At 44.7% G+C, this 22673-nt stretch overlaps 1 protein-coding gene across 10 annotated transcripts in view; it reads left to right on the top strand.

Moving 5' to 3' along the window:
• The window catches only part of FAM156A (family with sequence similarity 156 member A), a 66211-nt gene that overhangs the window by 23708 nt on the left and 19830 nt on the right, over window positions 1-22673 (top strand). The window contains exon 1 of one of the 10 annotated variants that reach the window (XR_007409251.1): window positions 19047-19183. The exons of 8 other annotated variants lie outside the window; for them this stretch is intronic. The gene's annotated coding sequence lies outside the window, so the exon portion shown is untranslated. Of the gene's footprint in view, window positions 1-19046; window positions 19184-22673 lie in introns of those variants that run through there. One more of the 10 variants, XR_007409250.1, reaches the window with a different exon arrangement.

The raw sequence follows: 22673 nt of genomic DNA, 5'->3' as shown, positions 1-22673 counted from the left end.
AGCAAACCAAACCGGACAACAACTTCATGTCCCTAAGAGGAGACAGTTGTGATATTGAGATGAGTATCTGCATTAAGATTTCTCAGGCCTTTGCTCTCTTTGGTTCTTATGAGGCAGCACTGGTTTGCGTCATGCTGTGGTTGAGAGTGGCAGCCTCACCTGAAGCATTCTCCTTTTGTGGACCAGTGGAGTACTTTTCTTGAAGTCTGGAAGCCTACGGATTCAGAAGAGAGAACAGAAAATATATAGTACAGTAGTTGGATCCAGCCCTCCTCCGGTAGATCCCTACATCGCAAGTGAAATACAGGCACAGGTGTTGTAGTAGTTGGTTGGAGTTAGCAGGGTTGGGTTGAGTGACTCAAAGAAGAAACACAGAAGTGAGTAAAAGGAGAGAAAACACATCAAGAGGGGACAAACAACAAAAAGCCTGATTTCTGGTCTCGCTTTTCTGCTAAGAAAATAGTGTGCTCTATTATTTTGCGGAGAGAGCACTGTAGTCCAAGGTCTGGGAGGGAATCACTGCACTTGGTGATGAGCATTCTGAGGACCCGCCATCAGCAGTAACAAGGGGACACTGAGTGTGTGAAGGCACAAAGGTCTCAGCCTCTACCGTAGACTCAGAAAGCTTCTTAGCCCTGCCGAGAATGATGCTGCTTCACCTTACTACAGAAGCTCAGAGCTGCCATCTAGCAAAACTCCTGGTGCTCCTCCACCTCCTAATCCAGCTCAGGGTGGCTGCCTGGGCATTGCACACTGATCTGCATAAGGATGATGGTAACAGTGTATGTGTGTGTGTGTCTATGTCTATGTCTATGTCTATGTCTATGTCTATGTCTATGTCTATGTAAGAAACACAGGAAGAGAGACTCTATTCATTTAACTGTGACTCACCAAGCTCCACTTACTATCTAGACAGTGTGTTGGGTGCCTGTGGATACAATAAAAAGCAGTTCCCTGATTTCAAGGAGTTTATGCCAAATCATAAGAGAATAATAATCATACCCCGAAATAGAAAAATTACACCTGTGATTAGTGGTACCAAAGCGGTACTTTTTATTGAGGTATGATTGATAGGTAAAGCTGTACGTATCTCGTGTACAACTTGAGTGTGTATGCAGATGTATGCCATCACTGCATCAAGGTCATAGATGTAGCCTTCACCTCCCAAAGTTTCCTCCCACTCCCTTTGTTTTTTTGGTGCAGTTGTTATTATATTATCATCATCAGTGGTAAGAACACTTAACATGAGATCATCTCTTAGCAGTTTTAAGTATACAAGACAGTATCATCAGCTAAAGGTACTATGCTGTAGAGTAGATCTCCAGAAATATTCATCTTGCACAATAGTAACTTTGTACCTTTGACCCTGCCTGACCATTTGTCCCTGCCCCAAACCCTGGCAACCATTGCTTCTATGGGTCTATTTTAGATTGCATAGGTAAGCGAGAGCATGTAGTATTTGTCTTTCTGTGTCTGGTTTATTTTACTTAGCCATCATATCCTCCAAGTCCAGATGACATAGAAGATCCTGAAGACTCTGACAAGAAAAGCAAAAACAAAAAACAAAAAATAAACCACAACTGTTAGAACTAAGGAACAAATTCAGTAACGTTGCTCTCATTTTTAAAAAGTGTTTACTGGATTTGAGGTTCCTGGACGTTGAACATGTTGAAAATAGTATCCCACTTCCTTCTGGCCTCCTGAGAAATCGGCTCTAATCTGATTGACTTGTCCTCATAAGTGATGGGTCCTTTTCTCTTGTTGTTTTCAAGAATTTCTCCTTGCCTCTGGCTTTCAGCATTTTTACTATGATGTGTCTGTGTATCTCTTCCCCTTTATCCTGCTTGGAATTCGTTGAGCTTCTTTCAGGCGGTATCTCTGAATATTTTTTCTCCTTTCTGTCTGTGTTCTGGCACATTCATGCATCTCTGTTGGAGTTCTTAGGAGTGTCCCGTATTTCTGTGCAGCTCAGTTCATTTTCCTCATTTGTTTTCCTCTCTTTCTTCAGATTATAATGATTTCTCTCCGTCTTCAAGACTGCTCAATCTTTCCCTGGTAGCTCAACTGCTGTCGCTCTCCTTGAGTGAATTGTTCACTTCCATTATTGCACTTTTCAGCTCCAGAACTTCTATTCGGTTCTTTTTGATAATTGTTCTCTCTTTATTGTTATGTTATTCCCTATTTGACGGGACATTTTCATCATACCTTCCTTTCCTTCTTTGATTGTGATTTCCTTTTGTTCTTGGGACCTATTTATAACTGCTAGTTTGAATTCCTTGTCATATCTGCCATCTGGGGGTGCCTGGGTGGCTCAGTGGTTGAGTGTCTGACTTCAGCTCAGGTGGTGATCCCGGGGTCCAGGGATGGAGTCCCGTATTGGGCTCCCTGTGGGGAACCTGCTTCTCCCTCTGCCTATGTCTCTGCCTCTCTGTGTGTGTGTGTGTGTCTCGTGAATAAATAAATATAATCTTTTTAAAAAGAAAAATCAGACATCCGGTTGCAACCACTAACAATTTCTGTTGCTTGCTTATTCATACTTTCCTGTTTCTTTGCATGTATCCTAAGTTTTTTCTTGTCTGGAAACCTGACTATCTAAAATATTCTTATTGCTGTACTATCTAAAATATTTAAAATATGGTAGTGATCTGATTACTAGACCATCCCACCCCTCCCTGTGTTTGTTACTGTGATTTGCTTGTTTAGTTGTTTAGTGTCTGGCTGGTTTATTTAAGTGGAGTCTGATTTCCCTGCTTACTCTCCCCCGCCTCCCTCAGGGAGAGCCGACCTGGGTATGCCCACTGTCACCCTGGGATGACTGGTTTTGGCAGAGCTGTCTTTGATTGTCTCTTCCCCTGACCAAACCCAGCTGTTCAGGTCCACTAACTGGGGGCTGCCTGTTCTAGTGTTTTCAGCAGTGCTCTGGATATATTGCTTCATAATGTAAACCAGTGAAATCCGTGGTCCTTTGAAGGGCTAGCTATCCAAGTTCACGTTTGAGATTTTTTTCTGACCCTAGGCAGGTTCCTTCCAGCTGTCTCTCTCCCTGATTGTCTCAGGTAATCCACCCAGCCTGCAGTTGATCCTCTATGTCCAAGAACTCCATCCATCTCCTCCAGGTTGCCTTTTACCACAGCCTCCTCTGTTTTGAAAGTGCCCCTAGGCTTCACCTTCTCAGCACTGCATTGCAAATCAAGTTCGTTCCTTTGAGAGGGTCAATCTGCTTCAAAACCTCTGAGCCACAGCTCTGTAGTTGGGTAGTGGGGACTGTGGTGGCACACTTCTCTGTCTTGTTTTTTAGTATTACACTATGTAGTGTTGCTTTTTTTACAATCTCCCGTCTTTTAATTATTTATGGCTGGTATATAGAAACAGTTTACTTTTGCATACTGATCTGGTATCTTGTTACTTTGCTAAACTGGCTTCTTAATTCAGATAACTTTTCTGTGGATTCTTTTTATGGAGTCAGGTTTTGCCTGTGCATAGTGACTGTGTTACTTCTTTCTTTTTTCTTGACTTTTTTATTGGCTAGAACAGCCAGTAGACCATTGACTCAAAGTGGCGAAAGTACACCTACTTGCCTTGTTGCCTTAGAGGGGAAGCATTCAGATCTTCATGATTAATGATTAGACTAGCCTTAGATATTTTTGTAGATGCCAATGATCAGTTTAAGGATGTTGCCGTAGAGAGTGAATATTGCCATCTCCCCAGCATTCATGTTGAAGCCTTTCTCCAGTATGATCGTAATTGGAAGTGGGGCCTTTGGGAGGTCCTGAGGTCATGAGCATGGAGCCCACATGAATGGCATTAGCACCCTTATCAGAGAGACCCCGAGAGCTCCCTCGGCCCTCCTGCCATGTGAGGACAAGAAGTCAGTAGTCTGTGTGATGGGAAGCCGGGCCTCGCCTGATCCAGAACTTGCTGGTGCCTTGATCTTGGGCTTCCGAGCATCGTAAATGTAAGAAATACATTTCTCTTGGTTTTGTAAGTCCTCTGGTCTATGTTAGTTTTGTGACATCCACCCTAAAAGACTAAGAGAGAAACCCCTCTCTACTCCTAGTTTGCTAGGAGTTTTTATCAAGTGCATTTTATCAAATGTTTTTTACGCATCTGCTGAGATGTTCATATATTTTTAGTCTGTTATTATGCTCGGTTAGAGTGATTGATTATCAAATACTCAACCAGCCTTGCAGCTGTGGAGCAAATGCCATTTCACTGGTATTTTCTCTTTTTTATATATTACTGGTTTCAAAGAGCTAATATTTTATTTTGGATTACTACATCTGTGTTCATGATTTCTGTTGTTCTTGTTAGCCTTAAAAATAATCAGCCAGTTATTTTACCAGCAAAAGTGGGTTTCTTCAAGAATAGCAGAGAATTACAATTTGGAACAAGCCACCTAAGGCAAAATCCTAGGCAAGTCCAACAAACAAAGGGGAGGTACATTATTTTATGGAGGAGGAAGTTGGAAGGGGTTGTTTTGAACAAAAGTCTGTTGGAGAAAAGCAAGAGTTGAGGGAGCTGATAGTTTCTCATTGGCTGAGTTGCAGCGGTAGTCGATATCTTTTTTTTTTATTAAGATTTTTATTTATTCATGAGAGACAGAGAGAGAGAGGCAGAGACATAGGCAGAGGGAGAAGCAGGCTTCCTGCGGAAAGCCCAGTGGGAGACTCGATCCCAGGACCCAGGGATCACGACCTGAGCCGAAGGCAGGCGCTCAACCACTGAGCCACCCAGGCGTCCCGGGGTAGTTGGTATCTCGTAGGAGATGCAGTGTACATCTTTCCTGTTGGGGCCTGTAATGGAGGATTCTTTCATGTTGATCATTCTGTTGGGTCTGTAATGGATAATTGTTCCTGTCAGTGATGTTGAGCAGTATGGCTCTCCCTTCTGGGTTCTGGACACTCCTTTACAGTGAGGTTTCCCTTTATTTTTTTCGCAGTCTGTAATTTATTTTCTTAAAAAGTTTTTGTCTCGCTTTGATACCAGGATATTGCCGGCTCTGTACAAAACTGGCATTATTTCTTTTACATAATGTGTGTGTGTGTATGTGTGTGTGTGTGCGCGCGCGTGTGTGTGTGTGATGTGTGTGTGCATATTTGGTAGAAATTAAACAGTGAAGCTGCTTAACCTTGAGAGTTTTATGTGAGGGAAGGGTTTTTGTTTTGTGTTTGATTTACTGAATTCAGTCTCTTTGGGAGAGATAGGACCATTTGGTTAATGTCTTCTTGACTGCAGTTTGCTAGCTGCTATCTCTCAAGGAGTTTTCCCATTTCATCTTTTTTTGGATCATATTTTTAATATTTTCTTACCTAGTTCATGTCTGCAGGATCTGTATTGATGTCCCCTCTGGCAGTACTCATGTGACTCCTCTGTGTCACTCTGCCCTCCTTCATTTTTAGCAGTCTGGCTGAACCTATTAGATTTACTGATCTTGTCAGAGAACCAGCTCTTACTTTCATCGATTTCTTTGTATTGATTTTGTGCTTTCCATTAAGTCGATTTCTGTTCAAACCTCCGTTATACTTTTTCCGCTTGCCTTAGGTTTAAATTGACTTTGCTTCTCTAGTTTCTTAAGGTGACAGCTTAGATAATTGATTGGAGACAATTGTTCTTTTCTTTTCTTTTAAGATTTTATTAATTTATTCATGAGAGACAGAGACAGAGAGAGACAGAGATACATGCAGGGAGCCCTATGTGGGACTCGATCCCGGTACTCCAGGGCCGAAGGGAGGCGCTCAACCACTGAGCCACCCAGGCGTCCCCAATTCTCCTTTTCTAATCTAAGTATTTAATGATAAAAATGTCCCTCAATGCAGTATTTTAGATCCACCTCACAAATTTTGATACACTGCCTTTTGGTTTTCAGCTTCCTGCGGTTTCTTCTTTGATCTCTGCATTACTTAGAAATGTCATTTAATTTCAAAATATTTTGTGGTTTTCCAGCTACCTCACTGCAACCTCTTTCTATTTTAATTCTTTGTGGTGAAAGTACCTAGTTTGTATTATTTCAGTCCTTTAGAAGTTGTTGAGTACTTTATGGCACGGCATATGGTCTGTCTAGGTGAACAATGTATGTGCACTTCAAGAGAATGTGTATGAGGACGCCTGGGTGGGTGAGTGGTTGGGCGTCTGCCTTCGGCTCAGGGCATGTTCCCGGGGTTCCGGGATCGAACCCCGCATCGGGCTCCCCACGGGGAGCCTGCTTCTCCCTCTGCCTGTGTCTCTGCCTCTCTCTGTGTGTCTCTCAATAAATTTCAAAAATCTTTAAAAAAAAAAAAAAAGAAGAAGAAGAATATGTCTTCTGCCGTCCTTCTGTAAGTATCACTTAGGTCTTGCTTGTTGATGGTGTTGCTCCCATGTTCCATAGAGTGTCTGATTGTATCGTCCACTTGTGCTGTCTGTTGTGCACAGGATAATGCTGAAGGCTCTCCCTATAACTGATTTGGGTCTATTCTTCCTTTTAGTTTTTTCAGTTTTCAGCTCTTGTGTTTTAAAAAAACATGCACAGGGCACCTGGATAGCTCAATAGATTGAGCATCTGCCTTCAGCTCAAGTCACGAACTCAGGGTCGTGAGATTGAGTCCCGCATTGGGCTCCGTGCTCAGCAGGGAGTCTGCTTCTCCCTCTCCCTCTGCCCCTTCCCTGCTTATGCTCTTTCTCCCTCCCTCTCTCTTCTCTCTCTCTCTCTGTCTCTCAAATAAAGAAAAATCTTTTTTTAAAAAAACCTATTTAGTGTGGTTCCAATTAAAATAAATAAAATAAAAATGCATGCCCATTCATGATTTTTAGATCTTCTCGATGACTAGACCTCTCTTTTATTGTGTAAATCTGTCTTTTCCCTTGTGATAACCCTCATTCTGAAGTATACTTTGTGTAATACTAATTTAGCCCCTCTAGCTACTCACTTGGTTCGCGTTTGCTGGGTATCTGTGTCTTACTGTGTTTGGGAGGGAGAAACAAAATACCATAGAGTAGATGGCTTCTAAACAAACTTCCTCCTCATGCTTACGGAGGTTGGAGGTCTGGGATCAGGGTGCCAGCGTGGTTGGGTTCTAGCGAGGGCCCTCTTCCAGGTCACAGATTTGTGGTCGTGTCCTCACATGGTGGAAAACAGAGGATCTGTCTGGAGCCTCTTTTATAAGGGCCCTAGTCCCATTTCTGTGGGCTCTGCCCTAGGGCCTAAACCCTTCCCCAAAGCCTTACTGCCTAATACCATCATCTTTGGGGGTTAGGATTGAACATGAGGGATCCCTGGGTGGCGCAGCGGTTTGGCGCCTGCCTTTGGCCCAGGGCGCGATCCTGGAGACCCGGGATCGAATCCCACGTCGGGCTCCCGGTGCATGGAGCCTGCTTCTCCCTCTGCCTGTGTCTCTGCCTCTCTCTCTCACTGTGTGCCTATCATAAATAAATAATAAAAAAATTAAAAAAAAAAGGATTGAACATGAATTTTGGAGGAGACATCTTCAGACCATAGCATTATCATTTTCCATTCAAGTCCTTGTGACTTCTTTATGTGTTTATATTTAAGGTGGGATTCTTCTGGACAGTATCTACTTGGGTCTTGCTATTTTTATCTAAAGTGACAACTTAGGTCTTTGAATTGATGTGTAGGCAGTGTACATATAGTGTGTTAACAGTTTACATGTAAGTCTACCATCTGGCTGGCTGTATATTTCTATCATATGCATTTTTAATTCATATTTTCCTCTTCCCTTCATATTTTTGGATCAGTTGAACATTTGCTGGTTTTCCATTTTATCTCCACTGTTGGCTTACTACTTCTACACCTTTAAACATTCTTTTCAAATTGTTGCTCTAGGGTTTACAGTATATATTGTTGCTTTTCACAGCATGCCTTCAAATGATACTATACTGCTTGGTGTACGCTGTGAGAACCATACGACTGTATGCCTCCGCTTCCTATCTCCCATCCTTGGTGCTATTGTTGCCTTGCAGTTTGTTTCTGCCAGTGTCTTAAAACTCCACAGTGCGTACATCGTTATTGTTATTAATTTAGATAGTTATCTTTCAAAGAGATTGGATATAAGAGAAAAATTCACATTCGCCCACAATTTACCATGCCCAGCACTATTCAATTCTTTGTATAGATCCACGTTTTCTTTGGATATCATTTGCCTTCTTCCCGAAGAACTTCCTCTAACATGTTTTGTAGGGCAGATCTGCTGGCTATGCGTTTGCTCAGCTTTTCTGTTTGTTTTAAAGTTTTTGTCTTACCTTCATTTTTCAAAACCATTTGCGTGAACCCGAGATCTGAGCCACATGGATTCTGATGAGTAGCCTGCCATCCTGTTTGATCCCTTGTATGTAATGTGTCTTTTGTATTTGCTTTTACTATCAGAGGGTGTCAGTGATGGTGTTTGAGTCAATCTTTTCGTTAGTCGACTTGGCCTTCAGTTCTGTTGTTGCTATAATTCTTTTAACCTTAGCAAAGACTTCAGATTCTTCAGGTTGCAAGACAGATTGATATACAAAAATCAGTTCTGTTTCTATACATTAGCAGTGAAAAATCCAAATAAATAACCGAGAAGATGATTTCACTTACAGTAGAGTCCAAAGAATGACATGTTTAGGAATCAACCAAACAGGTGCAAGAGTTAGACACTGACAATTATAAAACACAGTTGAAAGAGATTAAAGCAAACTTGAATAAATGGAAATGGCTCCTGTGTTCATGGATTGGGAGACCTGATGTTAAGATGGCAGCATTCCCTAAATTGATCCAGGCATTCAGTATAATCCCTATCAATATTCTAACTGCAGTGTTTTAGAAATTGAGAGGCTGATCCTGAAATTCATGTGGAAATTTCGCGGATCCAGAATAGCTTAAATGATCTTACCAAAGACAACCAAAGTGGAGGACTCACACATTCCGATTTCAAACATTATTTCAAAGCTCCAGTAATCAGTACAAATGTAGTACTGATGTAAAGATGAACATAGAGATCACAGAATAGAATTGAAAGTCCAGAAATAACCCATACATCTGTGGTGGGTTAATTGTTGACAGCAGCGCCAAGACAATTACATAGGAAGACTCTTTTTAGCAAATGGTGCTGGGACAACTAGATATTCACATTTATTTTTTTTAATAAATTAATTTTTTATTGGTGTTCAATTTACCAACATACAGAATAACACCCAGTGCTCATCCGGTCAAGTGTCCCCCTCAGTACCCGTCACCCACTCACCCCCACCCCCCGGCCTCCTCCCCTTCCACCACCCCTAGTTCGTTTCCCAGAGTTAGGAGTCTTTATGTTCTGTCTCCCTTTCTGATATTTCCCACACATTTCTTCTCCCTTCCCTTATATTCCCTGTCACTATTATTTATATTCCCCAAATGAATGAGAACATACACTGTTTGTCCTTCTCCGATTGACTTACTTCACTCGGCATAATACCCTCCAGTTCCATCCACGTTGAAGCAAATGGTGGGTATTTGTCATTTCTATTGGCTGAGTAATATTCCATTGCCTACATAAACCACATCTTCTTTATCCATTCATCTTTCGATGGACACCGAGGCTCCTTCCACAGTTTGGCTATTGTGGACATTGCTGCTAGAAACATCGGGTTGCAGGTGTCCCGGCGTTTCATTGCATCTGAATCATTGGGGTAAATCCCCAACAGTGCAATTGCTGGGTGGTAGGGCAGGTCTATTTTTAACTCTTTGAGGAACCTCCACACAGTTTTCCAGAGTGGCTGCGCCAGTTCACATTCCCACCAACAGTGTAAGAGGGTTCCCTTTTCTCCGCATCCTCTCCAACATTTGTGGTTTCCTACCTTGTTAATTATCCCCATTCTCACTGGTGTGAGGTGGTATCTCATTGTGGTTTTGATTTGTATTTCCCTGATGGCAAGTGATGCAGAGCATTTTCTCATGTGTATGTTGGCCATGTCTGTGTCTTCCTCTGTGAGATTTCTCTTCATGTCTTTTGCCCATTTCGTGATTGGATTGTTTGTGTCTTTGGTGTTGAGTTTAAGAAGTTCTTTATAGATCTTGGAAACTAGCCCTTTATCTGATAGGTCATTTGCAAATATCTTCTCCCATTCTGTAGGTTGTCTTTTAGTTTTGTTGACTGTATCCTTTGTTGTGCAAAAGCTTCTTATCTTGATGAAGTCCCAATAGTTCATTTTTGCTTTTGTTTCTTTTGCCTTCGTGGATGTATCTTGCAAAAAGTTACTGTGGCCAAGTTCAAAAAGGGTGTTGCCTGTGTTCTCCTCTAGGATTTTGATGGAATCTTGTCTCACATTTAGATCTTTCATCCATTTTGAGTTTATCTTTGTGTAGGGTGAAAGAGAGTGGTCTAGTTTCATTCTTCTGCATGTGGATGTCCAATTTTCCCAGCACCATTTATTGAAGAGACTGTCTTTCTTCCAATGGATAGTCTTTCCTCCTTTATCGAATATTAGTTGACCATAAAGTTGAGGGTCCACTTCTGGGTTCTCTATTCTGTTCCATTGATCTATGTGTCTGTTTTTGTGCCCGTAACACACTGTCTTGATGACCACAGCTTTGTAGTACAACCTGAAATCTGGCATTGTGATGCCCCCAGATATGGTGGCTTCCCAGGGGAATTCTATCAAACGTTTCAAGAAGAAATCATACCTATTCTCCTAAAGCTGTTTGGAAAGATAGAAAGAGATGGAGTACTTCCAAATTCGTTGTATGAGGCCAGCATCACCTTAATTCCAAAACCAGACAAAGACCCCACCGAAAAGGAGAATTACAGACCAATATCCCTGATGAACATGGATGCAGAAATTCTCAACAGGATACTAGCCAATAGGATCCAACAGCACATTAAGAAAATTATTCACTATGACCAAGTAGGATTTATCCCCGGGACACAAGGCTGGTTCAACACTCGTAAAACAATCAATGTGATTCATCATATCAGCAAGAGAAAAACCAAGAACCATATGATCCTCTCATTAGATGCAGAGAAAGCATTTGACAAAATACAGCATCCATTCCTGATCAAAACTCTTCAGAGTGTAGGGATAGAGGGAACTTTCCTCGACATCTTAAAAGCCATCTACGAAAAACCCACAGCAAATATAATTCTCAATGGGGAAGCACTGGGAGCCTTTCCCCTAAGATCAGGAACAAGACAGGGATGTCCACTCACCACTGCTATTCAACATAGTATTGGAAGTCCTAGCCTCAGCAATCAGACAACAAAAAGACATTAAAGGCATTCAAATTGGCAAAGAAGAAGTCAAACTCTCCCTCTTCGCTGATGACATGATACTCTACATAGAAAACCCAAAAGTCTCCACCCCAAGATTGCTAGAACTCATACAGCAATTTGGTAGCGTGGCAGGATACAAAATCAATGCCCAGAAATCAATGGCATTTCTATACACTAACAATGAGACTGAAGAAAGAGAAATTAAGGAGTCAATCCCATTTACAATTGCACCCAAAAGCATAAGATACATAGGAATAAACCTAACCAAAGAGGTAAAGGATCTATACCCTAAAGACTATAGAACACTTCTGAAAGAAATTGAGGAAGACACAAAGAGATGGAAAAATATTCCATGCTCATGGATTGGCAGAATTAATATTGTGAAAATGTCAATGTTACCCAGGGCAATTTACACGTTTAATGCAATCCGTATCAAAATACCATGGACTTTCTTCAGAGAGTTAGAACAAATTATTTTAAGATTTGTGTGGAATCAGAAAAGACCCCGAATAGCCAGGGGAATTTTAAAAAAGATATTCACATTTAAAGAAATGAATTTGAAAGGCACCTGGGTGGCTCATGGTTGAGCCATCTGCCTTTGGCTTGGGTCATTGTCCCGGGGTCCTGGGATCGAGTCTCACATCGGGCTCCCAGTGGGGAGTCTGCTTCTCCCTCTGCCTCTCCCTCTGCCTCTCTCCCTGCCTCTCTCTCTCTGTCTCTCATGAATAAATAAATTAAATCTTTTAAAAATAAAGTAATGAATTTGAATCCAACCTTCATACTACAGACAAAAATTAAGTCAGAATGGATCAAATTGAATAATAAGGGCTAAAATGAAACTTCTGTAGAAGAACATAGGAGTAAAAACTTGTATCATTGGGTTAGGTGATGGAATCTTAGGACACCAAAGGGACAGGTAATAAATGAAAAATTAGATTAAAATTACTTCATCAAAATTAGAGAAGATTTTGCTTTAAAGGACACCATAAGAAAGTGAAGAAGCGTGGGTGGATCAGTGGGTGAAGTGTCTGCTTTTGGCTCAGGTCATGATCTCAGGGTCCTGGGATCAAACCTCACTGTGGGCTCCCTGCTGAGCAGGAAGTCTGCTTCTACCTCTCCCTCTGCCTCTCCCCCACTCATGCTCTCCCTCTCTCTCAAATAAATAAATAAAATCTTTAAAAAATAATAAAACTTTCATTAGAAAAAAGAAAGTGAAAGAACAAAACCAAGGAATGGGAGAATATATTTGTGTATATGATAAGGGCCCAGTATTCAGATTGTAGAAAGAACTCTTACAAGCTCAAAGGAAAAGAGAACCCAATTAAAAATGGACTAAGCGTCTGAATAGACATATCTTAAAAAAAAAAAAAAAAAAAGATGTACCTAACAGTATTCTTAAGGACATGAATAGGTGTCAAAAAATATTAGTCATTAGGGAAACAAAAATTGAAAGCATGATGAATTACAACTTCCCACCCAACTAGTGTGGATAGCATTTCAAAAATGAAAATAACAAGTGTTGGGGAAGATGTGCAAAATCCTCATACATTGCTGGTGGAAATGCAAAATGACACATCTTTGAAAAACAGTTTGGCAGCTCCTCAAAAAATTCATCAGAGTTGCTGTGTGACCCAGTTATCCCACTCCTAGGTATATGTCGAAGACAAGTGAAGTCATAAGCTCACATAAAAACTTGTATACAAATGTTCCTGGCAGCATTAATCGCCACAGTCGAAGAGTGCAAACAACCCAAATGCCAACTATGTAATGAATATGTCACATGTGGTGATTATATCTATATAGCAGAATAATATTCAGTCATAAAAATGAATGGAGTAGTGATACCAGATGAATCTTAAACACGTTATGCTCAGTGAAAGAAGCCAGATGCAAAGGCCACGTAATGTATCATCCTATTTATTTGAAATATCCAGATTGGAAGATCTGTGGAGACAGGAAGCCGATAAGTGAATGTCCAAGGTTCCTGGGATGGGATTGGGGATGGACTGCCAATGGTATGTTTTTGTTTTTGTTTTTTTCCTGGAATTAGATATTGGTGACGGTTTGTACAACAAACCATTGTGGCATATACAATGAAAAAGGGTGAGTTTGATGGTACCTGACTTACATCTCAATGAGATGAAAAAAATTTAAAGGAAAGCATGTACCTTTGGATAGGTTTTTGGCCATTTTTAGAAACACAGTTGGCTACACCCAAAGACATAAAAAGCTGTCTGAATCTTGCCTTCATCAGCTTGGTCATCTGAGGTAAGCACTGTGGCCTAATATGGTGGTGTTTCCTTCTTGTCCCCGTTATCTGCATTGACATACTGCACGTGCATATACATGTACGTGTACAGTTAGGGGGACCTCTTACATGCTACCCCCTTTTAAAATATATATATATTTATATATATATATATATAATTTTAAAAAATTATATATTTATATGATAAATAATAAAATAAATAATAAAAAATAATAAAAGCTCTCTGGCCAGTACAAAATTGCTCCTCTCATTCTGTTTCAAGACCAGGGGGAGCTCCATGGTAGGATATGAACACTTACATCTCTCATTTCCCCTTCCAAATGTTGTTGACTACCAATGGCTATTTAGGATATCTTCCCCCCAGAAATTTGCTCTTGTCATTCTATATACACAGCTCTGTGCCTCTGTGAATATTTCTTGAAGACCGGTTTGTAGCATGGTAATTGCTGGATCAAAGAATCCTTTGGCTACAGAAACATCTCTGAAGTACCTACTTGTGTACCTGATACTGTTCTAAATGGTGGGGAGGCACCACAGAAGACCCATGTGTGTTCCTTTTCATGAAGCCGAAACTGTAGCGAGGATGGGGACAGGGTAGAGTCAAATTTTGAAGATGCCACCCTGGAGTCTGCAAGGTTCTTTTACCTTCATGCTTCTTCCCTCAGGGGGGCTGGGGTAACAAATGCCCCTTTGCTGGCATCCTCAGCGCCCCATCGTGCAGCAGGGGCTGTTGACAGCAGGCTGGTTTCCTTATCCAGGCTCTCTACAAGATCTTGGAATCTGCAGCCGGAATGATGCCTGTGGGGATTTTAAGAGTGGCGAGACCAGGATAGAACAATCCACTACCCATTTAGGTGTATCTCGGGGAGGAGGGGAGCTGGGAATGATGTGACCCTGTCTGGGCAAACTGCCAGAGTGTGGCGTGACAGGAGCAGGTGAAAGCTCGGTAGAGGAGCAGTGGACAGTAGGTACCTTCCCGTACTAGGGTGTCCCACTGAGAGGCCCAGAAGCAGCAGTCCTCTCTGGGAGGTACAGCTAGGGGTGAGGGAGCCTTGTATTCCCAAACCAACCGTTGGGTGCAGGGTGCAGGGGAGCTCACCGGCATGCAAGGACCTCCACCTCTCCTGAGGTCACCATCATCCAACTTCTGGCCTCAACTCGTCAGCTCCACAGATTCTAATCAAGTGGGGACCGGGGAAGATGGCAGCGGAGCACATGAAAGGTTCCCTAATGGGTGAGCAGGGCAGGGATTAAGGGCAACACTAGATCTGATTGGTCAAGATGGGATTGCTTACCAGGATCTTCCAGGGGAGAGAACCCCCACTGGCTGGAGGTGGGGGTGTCCTCAAAAGAGTTTATGAGTGCAGAAGTGGGGCTTGGAAGAGTGGAGGTGAAAGTGGAGGGTTTGGAATCCTGCTCTGGAAACTCCAGCCACTCGTCCACAAAAGGGGCTGAAGATACTAGCCAGGTCAGTGGGATCACTGGCTTTTGTTGTATCCTCTAGTCTATCTTCCTGTTACGTTTTTGAACAATGGGACTGTGGGTACTGGCCACGATGTGGATATCAGAGCCCAATAACAAATCACTAAATCTTTCTCCGGTGTCCTGTTATGTGCCCAGCAGACACCATGTAGGTCCTAGAGGGGCAGAGACATTTCAGAGAGCTCGTGACATACTCCAGGCCAGGTTTCTACAGGGAACCAGACGGTGAACTACTCATCCCAAAGAAGTGAACGCTTCGATGATGGGACTTTAAGCATTAGATAGGGGAGATGTTTGGGTGAGGGTAGATAAGTAAGACATAGGTGGGTTCTCAAGTCCCTGAACTTCTCACCAGCCAGTCCTTAAACCCTGACTGTATTCACACCTGTGTCTGAAAGGCTGCTGAAGCAAGACTGGGTTCCTGTGATCCTGGGGGACTGAAAATCCACCATGGCCTCAGAAGTGGCCCAGTGTGTGTGTCCGCTGAGGAGGACAAGGTGTACAAGTCGAGCCCACATCAGCCTCTGCCCTCAAATTCCACAGCCTTGAGTGGCTACTGCCCATGAGCAAATAGCCCTGCTCTGGTTGTTGGCCTCATGGTGGGAGAAGAAGGGGGAAATGAATGTGCTTCAGAGTTTGGACAAAGTCCGGCAGGAACTGTAGAGGCCCTCGTGCCACCTGCCCTTTTAAACCAGAATTAGGCATTGAGAGGAGGGGACAGGTTTCCTCTTTGGGGATGGGGGGGGGGGCGGGGGTTGGGACAGGGGCGTCCCTCGGTGGTATGGTATGTGGTCTGTGGCATGTCTGCCTGGCAGGGCAACGTAAACCCCTTCACCATCTCCTTCCCCCACTGGTATTCACTGGCTGCAAAGGATCTGCCGGCTGAAGGTGTCCTTCTGTTCGGGGTCAGGTGGACACTGGGAAAACCAGGTGGCTGCAGTGCCTCCAAGCTTTAGGAGCTGAGAGGGCTACAGCAAGCACTGTGTTCAGGGTGAACAGGATATGGGCCAGACCTTCCACAAGGCTGGAGGCAGGGCTGGGTCTACCCTGAGCAGCGTGGGACTGTCCTGCTCCACTTTTCCCACAGCTTCCACTCAGCAGGAGGGCTCTGGGGCCTTAAGGACAGCATGAGTCTCCTGTGGATGGTATGAACCTTTCAAACCGAGAAGATAGCCCCATTTTGATGGGTGGAAGCCTCTACTGTGTGTCAGGCCTGGGGGCTGCCCTCTTCAGTGTTGCCTGGGCATGCTGCAGCTGTGTCAGTGTCCAGAAACAGCCAATGATGGCAAAATCTTGGGGGCATCCTTCCCTTGGAAAAGGAAGTTCCTCAGTTGCCTTGAGGGGCGCACTGGGTTAGGGGCTAATAATGTGGAGACACCTGTGTTCCAGAAAGGCTCTTGGAATTCTGCCTTTCAGTCTCTGCGTCTCACTCAGGGCCTGGGTGAGACCTCATTGCGTCTCTCATTAGCATGTGTCCTGTATGGGCTGACTTTTTGTGTTGAAAACCAAGATGTCATTTCTCTGAACTGGTTTGGGGTCTGTCCGCGATTTGAGGTATCTGAACTGTGTGAGGGTGTGTGCGGTGCATGAGATCACTGAGCTGTGAGGTGTTGTGTGTCCAAGTGAGAGTTCTCCGGGCTATTTAAGGGCTCTCTCCAAATGTATGTGGTATCGGAACTCTTTTGGGTGCAGTGTGCAGAATGTAAGGTGTCTGGGGCTGTTCCCATGATGTATTTCAGTAATTAGGGTTTGAGCACTCCTGAGGGTCTCTGTCGAGGTTGGCATATTTGAGCTCCTGGAGGCCCATCCTCTAGGTTGTGAGGCCACAAAGGTTATTTGTCACAGGGCAGGAGGTTTGGAGCAAGCTCTGTGTTCACAGTACGGGTGCCCTGTGCTGCTTGTGTGTCTGCATGCAGCATTGTGAGCTCTGTGATTGTGTGGTATCGACATGCGGGGTGTGAGGTCTGTGAGCTGTTAAGTTTCTATGTTGCATGTTCTTAGGTTGTTAAAAAGCATGTGGGTCTGTATTTTAGAATTCATCGTCTCTGAGCTGCTTCGGGTCTCTCCTCATTTCTTGAGTTCCCTGGAGTTTGAGTTCTGTGGGTTGTTTGATCTTGTATGTGCAATGCCTTGAGGTCTCCTAGCTGCCCTTTCCTGAGTCTGTAGCTCATCCACTTCAGCTCCTAACAATCTGGCTTCCTTGTCTGGGCCATTGAGTCTAAGTGGTTGGCTTCCCTCAGTCTGTTCTTGGGATAGTTTGGGTTTTGCGAGCCATAGTGTGGGGTCCATGAGGTAGTTGGGAGTCTGTGTCCAGGGCGTGATGCCTCCGATCTGGAGGGAGATCCAGGTCCTGGAGTGAGGTCTCCTTTGTCTTTGGTGCTGTGAGGCAGGCACTGAAACTTGAGCCAAGTTGGAGTTTATATCCCGACTGAGAGACTTGGTCACACACCAGAGTTCAGACCTGAGGTGTTTGTGACCTCTACCCAGTGTTTCAGTCTGACAACTGTCCAGAAAGACAGAGCTTGATCTGGGTTGACTGACTGAACTCAACCATTCCAGCTCCCAATCACCTGGCTTCCTTGTCTCCACCGTTGACTCTGTGTTTGGCCTCCCTCAGACCCTTCCTTGGGGTTGGGTTCTCCCAATCCAGGGCTGTAACTTACCTATATCATGCAAATCTCAAGTGCAGATTGAAATATAGTCAATATCCAAATAAAAACAGCAGAAACAGCGCTTTCACAAAAACATTTTACTGAATCCCAAGAGGTTCCAGGTAAGAGACCTTGCCTTTCATAAGGAGTTGTTGCAAGTCTCCTTAAAATGTGGAATCTTTTAAAAAATTTCTATCCTTTCTCTCTCTATTGCTGGTATCTTGAGAGGCTCAGACAAGAAAGGACATTCAACTTTACGTTTTTGACAAGACAAGCAAAAAGAAAAGAAAAAAAAAAGCCCTAACACACAGACACACACACACACAGACACACACACACACACACACCCCAGAGTACTCAGTATAAGGAAATTGTATTGGAAATGTAAATGGAATCCTGTGATTAATTATAAAACCAAATTTCTGATCACACGATATGTCTACTGTCAGGATGGGCCATATTCCAGGACTGGACAACCAAAAATGCCTTCTTTCTCCACATCTCATACACTGCAGCTTGTAATCTGATTACAACGGTCTAAATAATCCTAACCAGTGTGGGAATCACAGAGCCTATCAAAAGCATGTCTGTTCCTGTGTCACATGTTCTCTCTCTCTCTCTCTCTCTCACACACACACACACACACACACACACACCTCTCTCCTACACAGAATTTCTCTGATGGTTCCATACAGAAATGCAGGAGGCAATGCCAAGGAAACACACTCTTATCTGAATCTCTGGAACACTGACTGGAGCCCAGTCGTGTCCTGGAGTCTAAGCCGATGCCCATTAGAAGTCTCAATCTCGTCTCTGCCAAAACTGGCAACGGTAATTAGAGAAAGAGAAATACGCCACACGTAGGTTGTCAAGCCGCAATTCTGATACTGCAGAGATAGGGCTTGTGCGAAAAACATCTATTCTTTCCGACAGCACCGGTCACGCGTGGCCAGAGAGGACGCTGGTCCTGCGACACTTAACGCGCACCCGGCTTGTTCTAGGGAGATTCTCCCTCTCTCACTCTTAGGCCCTCGCTTTCGCTCCTTCTTCCCTGGGATCGGGTTCCCGCCATCCCGCCTCCAGTGCACCCCCTCCAGTCCTTAGCCCTGGCGGTGACGCGCCCTCAAGAACAGAAGGGTTAAGTCCACCAAGAGAAGTCCTCCCGGCTTCCTAGAGAGGCGTGTACACGGCCCACGGGAGGAGGGGCTGCGGGACTGCCCGTGACGTCATAGAGATGGGACCCGGTGAAGAAGCCGGGTTCTCTAAATTTAGCCTTCCTCAGGTTGCGCGGGACGGAGAGGGAGACGGGAGTGGCCCGGAGCACAGTGGGATCTTCGCGGTATTTGGAACCCGCGACGTAAGCACCCGTGGAATCGAGAAGGTTGAGCCCGCCCCCACGGCGGCGCTCCTGAGTGACGGCCCAGGGCGAATGCTTCCTGAGGTCGTAGGGAGAGTTTCCGGGCGGTGCAGGTGACATCGCGGACCATGCACGTGGTGCTGAGCGTGGAGGGGGGCCAGTACGGAAGGTCTCCGTGACCACGTGATGGCGTCCCTTGTAGCGCGCACGCGTGAGCAGTACCTGTTAACTGATTTTTGTTTTCTTACTAGGTTTTTTTTTTGCATGGGCTCTACATGCACAGTAGTAAAGACAAAACCCATACTAGTAGAGAGCTTGTCTGTTAAGGCTGTTGCGATCCGTAGAGCAGCCCGGATCTGAAGATTAGAGTGTCTAGACTGTCTTCGGCAGGGTGGTTTTGCCGTCTCTCCATGGGGATGAGTAGACACGTTGTAGTGGGGAGATTTAAGGTGGGAGTGTTTCTGCATTCAGGATTAGTCTCAGCCGAACAGGGACTCCGTGAGCCAAAGAATGACGGCATAAATGTCTCTCTCCGTGTCTAGCTAGTTTCAGGAGAATGGACTTTTGATCACAGTGCTATTCCTGAGACAGCAGGGAGCTGCAGGGACTGTGTCTGGCCCTTCAGCCAGAGGAGGAGGGTCTGTGTTTGGCCTTGTCACACGTGAACCCAGGAGTCGCCCGAGAGACTTAGGGCAGGTAGGACGAAGAGTGAACAGCAAACCTCCTCGCAGTTATAAGGGCAAGAGTATTCCTTTGCGATAAGCTATTTCTGGAACACGAGAGCCTACAGAGATTTTTTTTTACCGTGGCTTTTTTCAGGGCTCAGGTGAAGTTCAATATTGTGTACAGAGTAAAAAATGGGCTTGGTGACTTTCGTGCCTGTGCAAACAGATATCCAGATAAGCAGAGATCTCTTTTTAGCCCTGGAACTTATTATCCATACTTGAAGAGCACTTTATGGTTTTTAAAAGGTAGTATTTTCCTGATCTAAATGAAGGAAGCATAGGATCATGGTCCTCATCTTACAAGTGAGGAAACTGACCAGAGAGAGGTTAAGTGACCTGCCCAAAGTCACACAAGGAATAAGCGGTGGGGCCCTGATTTCAGATCTCCGTATGGATGGCTTCATCACCTTTTGGCTATGCATGCACACCCTGTTGGTTTCCAGACCCACACATCTGGCTCTGTCCTCTCCTAAACTACATGCTGCCTGAGACAACTGGCAGCTCACAATCAGATTGCACTCAAGTGCTAGCCACTCTTTGGGACACTGGAGAGGACTTCAGAACGAAGGCAAGTGTTGGAGAAAGTAGGTCCCAAAGTCTCACCTGCCACCCCTGAGGGGGTGAGGCTACAGGAAGAAGACTGGAGGGTCTGAAGGGGGCTGAATCTCTGAGAGACAGGCTGATGGGCTAACCTACGGCACACGTGTGATAAAACAGGTTGCTTTGAATTCATTGTTTTTCTTTTAGCACTGGCAATGCATGCTGAATGCTGAAAACACACAAGGCAGTTAAACAAACCAATGAATATATGGATAAGTAGAGAGGGGCCCATTTCCCTAGGGAGTACTTAACTATAAAACAGCACTCTGCTGTGCAAAGGGAGAACATTATCCTAGAGGACATGAAACCGAAATTAGCTGTTTTTCCTAATTTTTTGCTATCATTCTTCTATTCCAAATGAGGCATCCCAGGCACAGAGAGGCTAGGAGAGCTCCCCCAGTTCACTGGGGGTACTGAGTGACTACTTAACAGTCAGTCGTCCCACGGGCTAAGAATACACAACATCTCCAAAGCTGAACGTGCCCACCCCCACTCCCCACGCATCTCCATGTCCTCTGGTGTTGCCAAACTCAGTGAAAAGCAACCTTCTACCCAGCTGCTTAGGCCAGGCATCCTTAAAGCCATCCTTCCCTGCTGCCTCTCTCACCATCCGCTCAATCACCAAGCCCGGCCAATCCAACCTCCTCCACCCTTCTAAATAAGATCTTGACACTTAGTTCTTCCATCACTATGGTTAATTCCCTAGTCCAGATGACCTCATCTCTGCTTGATAATTACCACCAATCTTAACCCTTGGCCACAGATTTTTTCATCCCACTGCCTGAGGGACCTTTCTCAAATCCTAATCTGGTCTCGTCTACCCTGCTCAAAACTCTGCAGGGGCTTCCTGCTGTTGTTAGGATAACGTCCAGCCTCCCGGACTGAGCACAGTCCCCTTCCTTACTCCCTACCCTCCAAAGCCTCATCCTCAGCAGACCGCCTCCTGCTCCACCACCACTCCACATTCCAGCCCCCGTCAACCTCTTCCTGTTCAGTAGATGGCCAGTGGACTCTCTTCTCCCTGCCTCTCATTTCCCCAGCCCCGCACATGCCATCCCCTGTAGATCGAACATTCACTTCATTTGCCTGATTCCTACCTATGTTCAGCTGTCAGGTTCAGTAGAGAGCAATTTCCATTTAACCTGAGGAGTACCTGGATGAAAAGGCACTGTTCACAGAACTTTTTACTGAATAGAAGTGATGGAGACTTCATTATAAATTCCCCAAATGGGCAGATATTTTACTCTGGTTCCCAGTGAGCTAATTGGAAATGCAAGCGGACAGCCCAGTTTCTCTGGAAAAGAATAGGATTGCATAGAATAGGATTACACACAGCAAAGATCATACCTCAATTTATGTGGCGCCTGTGATGCATTTGAACTCGGAGTTTGGAATGTGGCACACACTTTCCTGATGCCTAGGGGTCCTACCTTCCAGTGAGGAGGGATAAACAGAAACATGGAAAGATTATGTCACTTTATGGCACCTGTGACCCAGGAAATTAAGCAGCCCTTCAGCTGCCTCCCTTGGACTTTGTCTTGATGAGCTCATTTTTCCACTGTGAAGTGCCATTGGAGTTTTCTGCTAGGACAAGAGGAAGGATTGTAACTGGTCTTTCCTTTACAGCGGGTTGGATTTATTAGTCGCTGTGGCCATCAAGGAGGCTAGCTGCCTGCACCTATGGGAACTCTCCAAGGGAGTCTGACAGTGCCTTCATATGGCTCCCTAGGGGCCCCTACCAGGTGTCAGCAACCCCTGGAGAAAACTATGTCGGTTCCTACAGCGTCCAGTGGAGAGTGTGAACCCACTGCTGGTTCAACATGCCATAGGCTCAACTGTGAGGATTAACCTCACTCAGTACAACCCCTCTGAACACAGCACACCTCGGTATGAGATGAAGTGTGTGCATTGGACAAAAGAAAAGATGGAACCACTCATCCAACCAGCACTACCCCAACCCCCAAGCCCGGCCAGAGGGTGGAACTAGACTCCTAGGCGCCTGGCATACTTCCCTCTGTCGCTGGCATGTCCCTAACACAGGGCACGGTGTGATGGGCTCTCCCTGCAGCCTAGCTTGAGGAACTAAGGTGTGCGGGGTATATACAGTTTGATTCCCCAAAGACTCAGGTCTTTGGTAAGTGTCAAAGCCCACCTTCTGTAGACAGGAAAACAAACTGAAAGGCGTTAGGTTGCTGAAGCAGGAGAGGGTGGATCTGGGAAGCACACCTCCTTTTTGCCTGACTCCAAAGCCAGTCTTTGCACTCACAGTGACACAGCGGGGTTGTGTTTCAGGTGCTGAAATGCAGATACTGTTCCATGATTCCATAGTCATCATGGTCCCAACACCATGTCCACCTTGAAATGCAGGCACCCAGC

The sequence above is a fragment of the Canis lupus genome, chromosome X (assembly GCF_003254725.2).
Source record: "Canis lupus dingo isolate Sandy chromosome X, ASM325472v2, whole genome shotgun sequence".
NCBI lineage: Eukaryota > Metazoa > Chordata > Mammalia > Carnivora > Canidae > Canis > Canis lupus.
The sequence above is the reverse complement of the archived record's forward strand: the minus strand, read 5'-3'. Positions and strand labels throughout refer to the sequence as shown.